The sequence below is a fragment of the Macrobrachium rosenbergii genome, chromosome 20 (assembly GCF_040412425.1).
Source record: "Macrobrachium rosenbergii isolate ZJJX-2024 chromosome 20, ASM4041242v1, whole genome shotgun sequence".
Taxonomy (NCBI): domain Eukaryota; kingdom Metazoa; phylum Arthropoda; class Malacostraca; order Decapoda; family Palaemonidae; genus Macrobrachium; species Macrobrachium rosenbergii.
The window spans coordinates 31,822,501-31,832,500 of record NC_089760.1 but is presented as its reverse complement, the minus strand read 5'-3'; the positions used below and the strand labels follow the sequence as shown (position 1 = coordinate 31,832,500).

Sequence of the window (10,000 nt, the reverse complement as noted above, 5' to 3'; positions counted from 1 at the left end):
GGTCATCGTTTCTAGAGAGTTTAAGTATAACGACAACGTCGCGATATTTTTAAATGTGCCTTATGCCTCAAACATGGAAGTCAGTAGCAAGGGATTATATAGCGTTGTGAATGTCTTTTGAAAGCTTAAGGTTGATTCTCATTTACACGACCGATACGTCTCATGTGCTAAGATCCTTGGTGTGCTTATACAAGTTCTATAGCTTGCTATTATTGTTTTTGAAAAGGACCAGGCATATGCCATCACACAATTTACACACAAACACACACACACACACACACATATATATATATATATATATATATATATATATATATATATATATATATATATATATATATATATATATATACTACTCACATAAACTAACTGTACCCAGAAGGTTTATTACATGGGAGTTTCTTTTCCAAATCATCCAAACGTGTTCCTGACAGTCCTCCTCCTTCACAGAAAGTATTTCTAGTACGAACTGGTTACACCCGAATCTCTCTCTCTCTCTCTCTCTCTCTCTCTCTCTCTCTCTCTCTCTCTCTCTATTTCCCCCCCTCTTCTTCTATTCCAAGTGAAGAAGGAAAAGAAGAAGAAAAAGGAGGAAACAAGGAAAAGAGAATAATGAATTACTGATGAAAATACATAGAATTTTAAATCATGATAATCACTCAGGCCGCTTAAAATTCTGCTTTTTCCCTCTTCTGGTGAATTATGAAACGCATTAAGGCTCCAATTCAAGGAAAGCGGATTCTTTTTCTGGTGATGAGGAATGGGGGGGTACCATGAATGGGGTCTTATGTAATAAACATATGTGATATATACATACACATATGTATATTATGTGTGTGTATATATAAACATATATATATATATATATATATATATATATATATATATATACAATATACAATATACAGAACACTTAATTCATATGAGCAACTACGATTTGAATATTCTTGGCCAGTGAGCTCTTCTTAAAGAATTTACAGTTACGTCATACTAACTAATCTTCCAATAATGAAAGTGTCAACTCAGTATTATTATTATTATTATTTATAAAAACCTCATAATAGCATGAATCACTAAAATGGTGAAGGAATCCACAGTGGTGTAAATGTAAGTATACATTTTATTAGAAATATATATTTAAATTTACACCATTGTGGAAAATCCACAATGGTGTAATTGTGAATATATACTTTACTGGAAATATATATTTACATATACACCATTGTGGATTTCTTCACTATTATTATTATTATTATTATTATTATTATTATTATTATTATTATTATTATTATTATTATTATCATCTCAGCAGTTCATGCCAGACTCCTAAGGCTTGTTGCATGTGTTAAGCATTGATTTTTTGGGGGATGAGATTGTTACATATCTTAAAATGTAACAATTAGGAATTACGAGTCTGGTGTGAAATGCTCGGAATCAAGATTGAGGCCCGAAAACCCAACTGAGTTAATAATAATAATAATAATAATAATAATAATAATAATAATAATAATAATAAATATAAAATGTCTAAGAGAAAAGATGAAACAATTAACCAATAAGAATAATAAAAACCTAGAAAAAAAGTCACCGAAAGAAGATGAAGTCATGCTTGAGGAAACTCTAAAGCATGATTTCATATGCTTTCAGTGGTTTTTTCTTCTAGGTTTTTATTCGATTTTCTTATCGGCTAATTGTTTCAACTTTTCTCTTAGACATATTAACATTCTGTCCCGCAGAAGCCTGCGGGTGTTAATTATGATAATTATGATGATGATAACGATTCCTTTTTTCTTCTTCTTCTTCACTCAGAGAGAGAGAGAGAGAGAGAGAGAGAGAGAGAGAGAGAGAGAGAGAGAGAGAGAGAGAGAGAGAGGGAGAACTTTGGGCGTAACCAGTTCGTACTAGAAATACTTTCTGTTAAGGAGGAGGAATGTCAAAAACACATTTCTTTCACCAAAAAAATCAGTGATTAAAGCATGCAAGAAGCCTTAAGGGGTCCTGGTTCGACCTGCTGGGAGGAGATTCTTCATGCAAGAAGACTCAAACCGAAGACCGTGGAAGGCTATGGTCCTGGAATAGCGGCAGAGGCTAAGCAGAGCCCTGGGTTCGAAAATCATGTACAAATACTCTAAATCGCTTGTCCCGGCCACTTGACGAAAAGCCGCGTGATGAGGCTGGCCTCAAAATACAAAACCTTTGCGAATATACTTTCATACAGCAGTCCCAAATCGCAAACCGTGACAATGACGCAACACTGAGACAGGTCTTACAAGGTCTTAAAATTTATATGCACGCTCCCAGGGCTTCATAAAGATGTAAGACTAAAAGTAGTTAAAAAAAATGCAAGAAAGTTGACAAAGGTAGACTTTTTTTAAGAAGAAAGTCTTGAAATCATTATAATTTTATAATGGTCTCAAAATTCACACTGAACTGAGATCCTACAGAGGTGCTGTTTCCATCTAAATCTAAGTGCACTGGAAAAGGTAACAGGACATACAACTCGAAGACTTGAAGCAAGGAGAACTTTGTAGAGCTACGGGAAAACAAAAGAAGGATGGGATTTCCAAATCTACCCAGACGGGAGGAAAACACAGGCACCAAAATATACAACCTGAAAATGACTCATTTCCACGAGAATGTGGTACGTGGTGACAGCACGGGTGTTATAAATCAGCACACGGGAACTATTTCTAAATGCCGCATTTATCCTGAACTCTCCATTGCCCTTTGCCTCAAATAAAGGTAATATATATAAATTCAAATTTTCTAAAAATGCAGCTGTCACAGAAGAGAATATGAAGAACTGTCAAAATGCAATTATTAACAAATAAAATATTTCATTAAAGCCTCCAGTGGAATTACAACCTTTGACAAAAAGCGATTGTATAACCCCAAAAGCAGAAATAACCAGCAACAAAGATGGTATTGCGTAGTATTACAATACAACTCCCAAATAAAATTTTTGCAGTTTCTCAATGCAACCCTTGACAAATAAAATACTGTGTTATTAATGCAAACTCTACACAAATGATATACTATTTTCAAAATGCAATTATTAACAACAAATATATTGCACCCCCTTAGAATAATAATCCTTGACAAGAAGGACTACAGAATGCAAGGGCAACCCTCGGCTGACCGTGATATTGTGTAGTTTCAAAATGCAACAGTGACAAAGATTGTACGTACTCCCAAAAGTGTAACCCTTCACAAAAGGATACTACGTAATTTCAAATTGCAACTCTTGATAAATGTCACTGATTAGCCTCAAATGCAACCCTTAACAAAGCAGATATTTTGTACTCTTAAAACGCAAGATAAGTTTGGTCTCAAAGTTAACCTTTGATAAAGATATTGTACAGTCACGCAATGCAACCGTTGTTAAAAGAGATAAATGCAACCCTAAACACTGAGTACATACCAGCAGCCATTAACAAAAGGACAATGACCTCAAAATCCAACCCTTGCCTAAGAAGATGCAGAAAGGTGACCTGCATTAACTAAATCATTCGCAACCCTAACCGTAGGCAGCCATTGCAGGGTGATCTAAAATCCAAAAGAAGATAAGAAAACACAAGGTAAAATGATGACTCAAAATACAACCCTCAAAAAAGATGGGGTCCCGTAACTTCTTCAACAAAAAAGGTGCACAAAGACATTACGTAACGCAACCCTTAAAATAACCTCAAAAGAGCGAGGCAGGAATGCCCTCAAATTACAACCCTGATCCAAGGTGACCCAAGGAGAACATTACTGCAACCATTTACAATGCTCTTGAGATAATTCAAAAGCAATTCATGCAATCATGACAGGCCCAAGTCCGGATAAGCGAGGTGGGTTGAGCATCGTGTTAAACTTGCAACAAACATTAGCAATCTGGTGCGACAGGTTATGGGATACAGTGAGGCTCGATGGCTAATTGAGAGAGAGAGAGAGAGAGAGAGATTTCCATTTGATGGAACTGATGAATATTCGGTGACCACTTACCTAGTATGAAATCTTGAACTTCCTGGTGAGGGAAGCTTTACACCTCCTACAAGCGCTCAGAGTTCCTTTTGCAAATGTCTATATTGGAGAGTCACTTTTTTCAAATCTTTTCCCGTTATCCACCTGAACAGTTTTCCTTTCCTTTTAAAAGAAAATATTATAAATCCCTAAAATTTTTTCTTCGGGAAGTCAAAAATAAATGGTCACGTAAAAAAAAAAAACCGTACTGATAAAAAAAATAGCACTTTCACAATATACAAAATCTTAAACTCAAAGAGTCGTTCTCCCGTTTAAAACAAAGAGACATAAGGAAATTATTCTCCAACTACAAGGCAGAAGTTTCTCGCTTTTAAACTGACCTAAGATGAAAGCTTTTACTCTATTCACTTATTGAAAAAAAAAATTAATAAACTTCTCTCCCTTCCGAGGCTCTGCGCCACTTACGAGGGGAAACGAAAAGGTACGGAGAGAGAGACTTCTCGGACGTTCACTGCTTCGGTTTCCGAATTGTAAGGCCCAACAACGCTTTCCTACCCTGCCCCCCCACCCCCATTCCCCCTTCCGTCCTCTCCCCTTCCCCCCAACCCCAACCCAAATTTGGCACTGTGCCTCATACCTGCTTGGCATCGCTGAGCATTACACCATCTTGTGTGCTCTTCCTCGAGACGAACAAACATGTCTCTCTCACTCTCTTATACATAAATATACATGCACACGTGTATGGGTACAGCATATCGTGCGTGTTTGCAGTACACACACACACACACACACACACACACACACACACACACACACACACACACACACACACATATATATATATATATATATATATATATATATATATATATATATATATATATATATATATATATATATATAAATGTAGTCGATGAATAAGACATAAACCTTTTGCTTTTATGAAATATATATAAACATTTATTATTATTATTATTATTATTATTATTATTATTATTATTATTATTATTATTATTATTATTATTATTATTATTATACAAGAGAACAAGAGAACATCTCCACTTTCCCAAAGGAAAGAGAAGCAAGGACCGGACTTTAAGAGAAGCAATACAAAATACCGACCAACTGCTTGGCCAGGGGAAAAATTTACCAACTATTGTATAACAAGGCATTCACACTCGATTCTCTGGATTACATAACACTTAAAAGGCACTTGTTCTATTAACCTTGAGGAAATGAGTACAACAAGCACATCATTACATTCCTTAAAGAACAGAGAAGCACATTTTTCTTTCCTCGTTATTTTTCAAGACTTTCCTTACACCAGCTTATTTCCAGGTCTCTTTGTGATTCACGACCGCTTAGACCCAACTCCTAGAGTCCGTTGCAATGTTCACGACCGCTTAGACCCAACTCCTAGAGTCCGTTGCAATGTTCAGTAATGGTCAAAGGAGCATAACGACCCACTGTGTCTGGCAGTCACCGGTGGTAACCCTTCCAAGTACTGGCCATGCTGCAGGCGTGGGCTTTTGGACTTCTGTCCCCTTGGAAGAGTAGTTTTCTAACTCTAGGTTGGGGCACAGCCTACAGTCTAGTGAGCTCAAGTACTCGCATGCACTTGCTATTCCTTATCTATTGATAAAAGTGGGCGTTTCTTCTATCTATACAAAAAATAATAATTTACTCATTTACCCATTCATACATTTAATTATTAATTTACTTATTTATTTCTTTATCATTTAACATGAATAGCCCATTCACAGTCTTCATGCCTGTTCCAATAAGAATCTATTCTCGTTATGGTGCGAAAATAAGAATATTTCTTGTTTCCCCGAAAGGCAAAGGCTTCTGGTCTTCAGCAGATGAGGTTGCTGGCCCCATGCCCTATCCTTGACTTCAGCTCTGGTGCCCCCGTTAACAGCTTGGTCAACTGGACTTGGTACAATAGCAAGTAGGCCTACAGCACTTTGTTCAATATCACACAGAACCTCCCTGAAATAACTACCACGAAAGCTTCCTATTTTTTTATATCTTCTCTTTTTCTTACAAGTATATGCTTCTCCGTTTTCATATCCTAATTATCTTCTATCTCTATTCATCTCATTCTTGTTCCTCTTCGCGTTTGGACATGTGTTCTCCACTAATTTCTATCTCTCTTCGATTTCCTCCTAATCAGTCAATTCCCCATCGACGTTGATGTAGGCTCTTCTTTTGCCTCTCTTCTTCTTCTTCTTCTTCTGCTTTCCTGAGCGAAGACACCACCCGCCAGGAAATGAGGAAGGAATGACGGTGAACGCGGTGATGACGTCACGGCGACAGGAGGCGATCGAGATTTCTAGACCGAGAGCGAAATGAAGCCTCAGGTCGTGACGCCATTCGGTTATAAATCACTGATACAAGGAATAAAATAAAAACTTCTTTTACTGATACAAGGGATAAAACAAACTGCTTTTACAAAGAATAACACAAACTGCTATTACTGATGCAAGGAATAAAACAGATTGGTTTTCCTGATACAAGGAATAAAACAGACTGCTTTTCTTGATACAAAAAAATAAAACACTGCCTTTACTGATACAGGGAATAAAACAGACTGCTTTTACTGATACAAGGAATAACACAAACTGCTATTAAAGATACAAGGAAAAAAACAGACTTCTTTTACTGATACAAGGAATAAAACAAACTGCTTTTAATGTTCAAAGGAAGAAAATAAAATGCTTTTTACTAATATAAGGAATGAAACAAACTGCTTTTACTGACCATTTTAAGGTATGGACTTCAATGACTCTGGTTTTAGACTAGAGAAACGATTCATAAGCTGTTTTCATTATGTGGTATACTGTAAGTATACTTTACTAAAAACATTTTAAAAACTTTAGAACATTTCATAATGGAAGCAGCAAGTGAATGTTTTTCCAAACTGTCTTCAAGCCCTGTTACTAAAGTGGCTACCTCAAAATGGTCTTTAATACAATCGTTTTGTTTTATTCCTTGTATCATCCTACGAGCAAATAAAACGTTGGAAATTCCCCAATTACAACTGTGGGCAATATGAGATAACTGTCATGGAAGTCATCGTACATCTGGCAACAGTCTGAATAAGACTTGAAATATAAAAACTCATAATGCTATTTTTACCCGAATATTGCTTCTAATACCATATCTGCTTACTGGAATAACTGATATACAAAACATTAATGCTCTCAACTATAGAAAAATATAAAAAAATTATCGAGAAAAGTCGAAAGTGACGACCTACAGTCATTAACATCGAGTAACCAATCACGAAGCGCCACGTCATATCGTGATTGCTTGGTTATTGTGACGTCATGGATTATTATCAAGTAACCAATTATGAACTGCCATGTGTCGTACTGTTATTGGTTGATTTTATTGCAATGATATGATTGGCTAATATGAAAATCAGGCGGCATATAAATATCTTCGAAGCATGATTAGTGATCAGTGTGGAATTGGGGGAGGGAATAGATAAGGAAGGTTAAAGAAAAGTGGGGAGGGAAAATGGGTTGGGGAGGGCAAGAAAGGTGAAGGAAAAAAAAGAGGATGGGTATTCAAGAACTTTGCTTTAATTCTGTCCTCACTCAAAACCTAACACTGGAGACCAAATAACGAGACAAACTAATTCAGGACGTTTCCTTTTATCTATCCTAGGAGCATTTTCCTGAGATGTAACCGAGTACGGAGACCTTTCCCTGAAAAAAACGGGACGGCATATCTTAAAAACTAACCATAGAATTTTCTTGAAAATAATCTCATTATGTTTCCCACACCCAAATTACAATTGAAAGCTTCACTTAACTCAACCTAACCTAAGGGAATGGCAAAAAAAACCGAGGCTGGTGCAATACTAGTATACATCTCGGGAATTTGCATCCCGGGAGAAACAAATGAACGGAGAATGAAGAATAATTGTCAGAACCCAAGTACACATAAGCACGAACAGAATTCCAAAGTTTTAACGTGAAATGAGGTTAAAGCAATCCTGAAGACAAAGCCATCCAAGGAGTGTGCATTTCCCCAAAAATAAACATTAAACATAATTCACGCACAACTTCTTCCATCTAATCAACTTATGTGATTCAAATTTCACGGGAAGACTTACGACTTTATTTTTGAGGAGGCTTACCAACCTCGAGGGTATTCTCGAGGAATGAGGACTATGTCTTTCTTCATAAACATCATTCTACGGGTAAATGTCTTCCAGTAAACCAGAACAAGAACTTGAAATAATAAGTAATTTGGAATTCAAGATACCTCGAAGTTCACACGAGAAGATTTTCATCAACTAACTGTTTCCAACTCAGGGTATGAACGTTATTAGGAAGACAATATGAATCATGAAACATTTCAAAGGATTTCCCCACGAACGATGTCAAAGCGGCTCCGTATCTCCTGAAACCTTTTCTCAAGCTTTACCTTTGGAGCGCTTTACCTGATTCTCCTTTTCATGACTCAGTTCTTTTCTTCGACCCTGGGGTAGATACGGTCATTGGGTTGCCGGTCCCACTGGCCTCCGCGTAAAACGGACCCAATTTCTATACCCTCAAACATTTTCCACAACCCCCTCCCCTCAAACCGCGTAAAATCTAGAAGACTCAGGGTAAAAGAATTCAGAGAATGTTCAACAAGAACGACGACATTCTTGGAAGAATTTCTGAAGAATCATGGGCCCAATGTTGTTGCGGTGACGTCATTTAGGCATGATTGAGAGAGTCTCTCTCTCTCTCTCTCTCTCTCTCTCTCTCTCTCTCTCTCTCTCTCTCTCTCTCTCTCTCTTTTTCAAGGCTTTAAAGATATGTCTAAGCACATGATCTCAAGGCTGTGAAGAAACGTTTCAGAACTTGCTCCTAATCAGAAAAAGCAAGTTTTTAAAAATGGACGATAATAACTTTGCTAATGATCATTATCATTTTTATTATTAATAACATCATTTGCAGAGGAGCCTGGGTATAATTCGATCAGTAACTAACGATAGTGTACGTTTCTACTAACCATCGACATGCGAGAAATTCCATTTTGAAAGACAGCGAAACATTAACGAGTAACAATATGAGAGAGAGAGAGAGAGAGAGAGAGAGAGAGAGAGAGAGAGAGAGAGAGAGAGATAAAATCTTACTAAACGTACTTCGAATAGCACTCAACCTCACCATTGCAACCCTTAACCATCAATGGTTAAGGAGAAACCGCCTGAATCAGCAGAAGTTTAAGGAAAAATCGATTTCTAGAACTCCTCGCCTGACAAAGGGAGAGAGATTCCTCGATCTCCTCTTCCACAAATACGTTTCTTCTCCTTCTCCTTCTTCTTCTTCTTCTTCTTCTTCTTCTTCTTCTCACGCACAGCATCTCAATTTCGGCCCAAGTCAGTGACATTTAGACAACGTTCGGGCATCCGTTTCCTCAACCGTCTTCAGTAAGAGGGTTAAAAACTGCGCGTGAATGGGCCGTTTCTAAGCATCTGCGCCTGAGCGCACACGCGCGCGCACACAGATACACACATCACACAGGCATCTACATATATATACATGATATATAAACAATTGTATGTATACATATTTAAATATTTAATATGTAATATATATATATATATATATATATATATATATATATATATTACTGTATTATATATACATATTATACATATATATATATATATATATATATATATACATATATATATATATATATATATATATATATATATATATATATATAATCGTTAAGCTACAAATGTCGTTTAATATCCAATTCACGCTACTTGGAATATTCCTGAAGGGGAATTATCACTGAAGGGGAATTTATATATATATATATATATATATATATATATATATATATATATATATATATATATATATATATATATATATATATATATATACATACATACAGTATATCGTGCGTATACATTCAGAGAGAGAGAGAAAAAAACAAGCCCACCTGCTTACAAATGTATATGGGAGACCACTACTGCCATCGTGAATACCACAAAAGCAGTTTCAGCCATTTTACT

At 36.3% G+C, this 10,000-nt stretch overlaps 1 protein-coding gene across 7 annotated transcripts in view; it reads right to left on the bottom strand.

Moving 5' to 3' along the window:
* The window catches only part of LOC136849213 (FYVE and coiled-coil domain-containing protein 1-like), a 70,908-nt gene that overhangs the window by 36,901 nt on the left and 24,007 nt on the right, over positions 1 to 10,000 (bottom strand). For 2 of the 7 annotated variants that reach the window (XM_067122396.1, XM_067122400.1), the window contains exons 1-2: positions 4,432 to 4,511; positions 3,988 to 4,128 (exon numbers count right to left, since the gene is read on the bottom strand). The exons of 3 other annotated variants lie outside the window; for them this stretch is intronic. The gene's annotated coding sequence lies outside the window, so the exon portion shown is untranslated. Of the gene's footprint in view, positions 1 to 3,987; positions 4,129 to 4,346; positions 4,512 to 5,433; positions 5,530 to 10,000 lie in introns of those variants that run through there. 2 more of the 7 variants (XM_067122397.1, XM_067122399.1) reach the window with 2 other exon arrangements.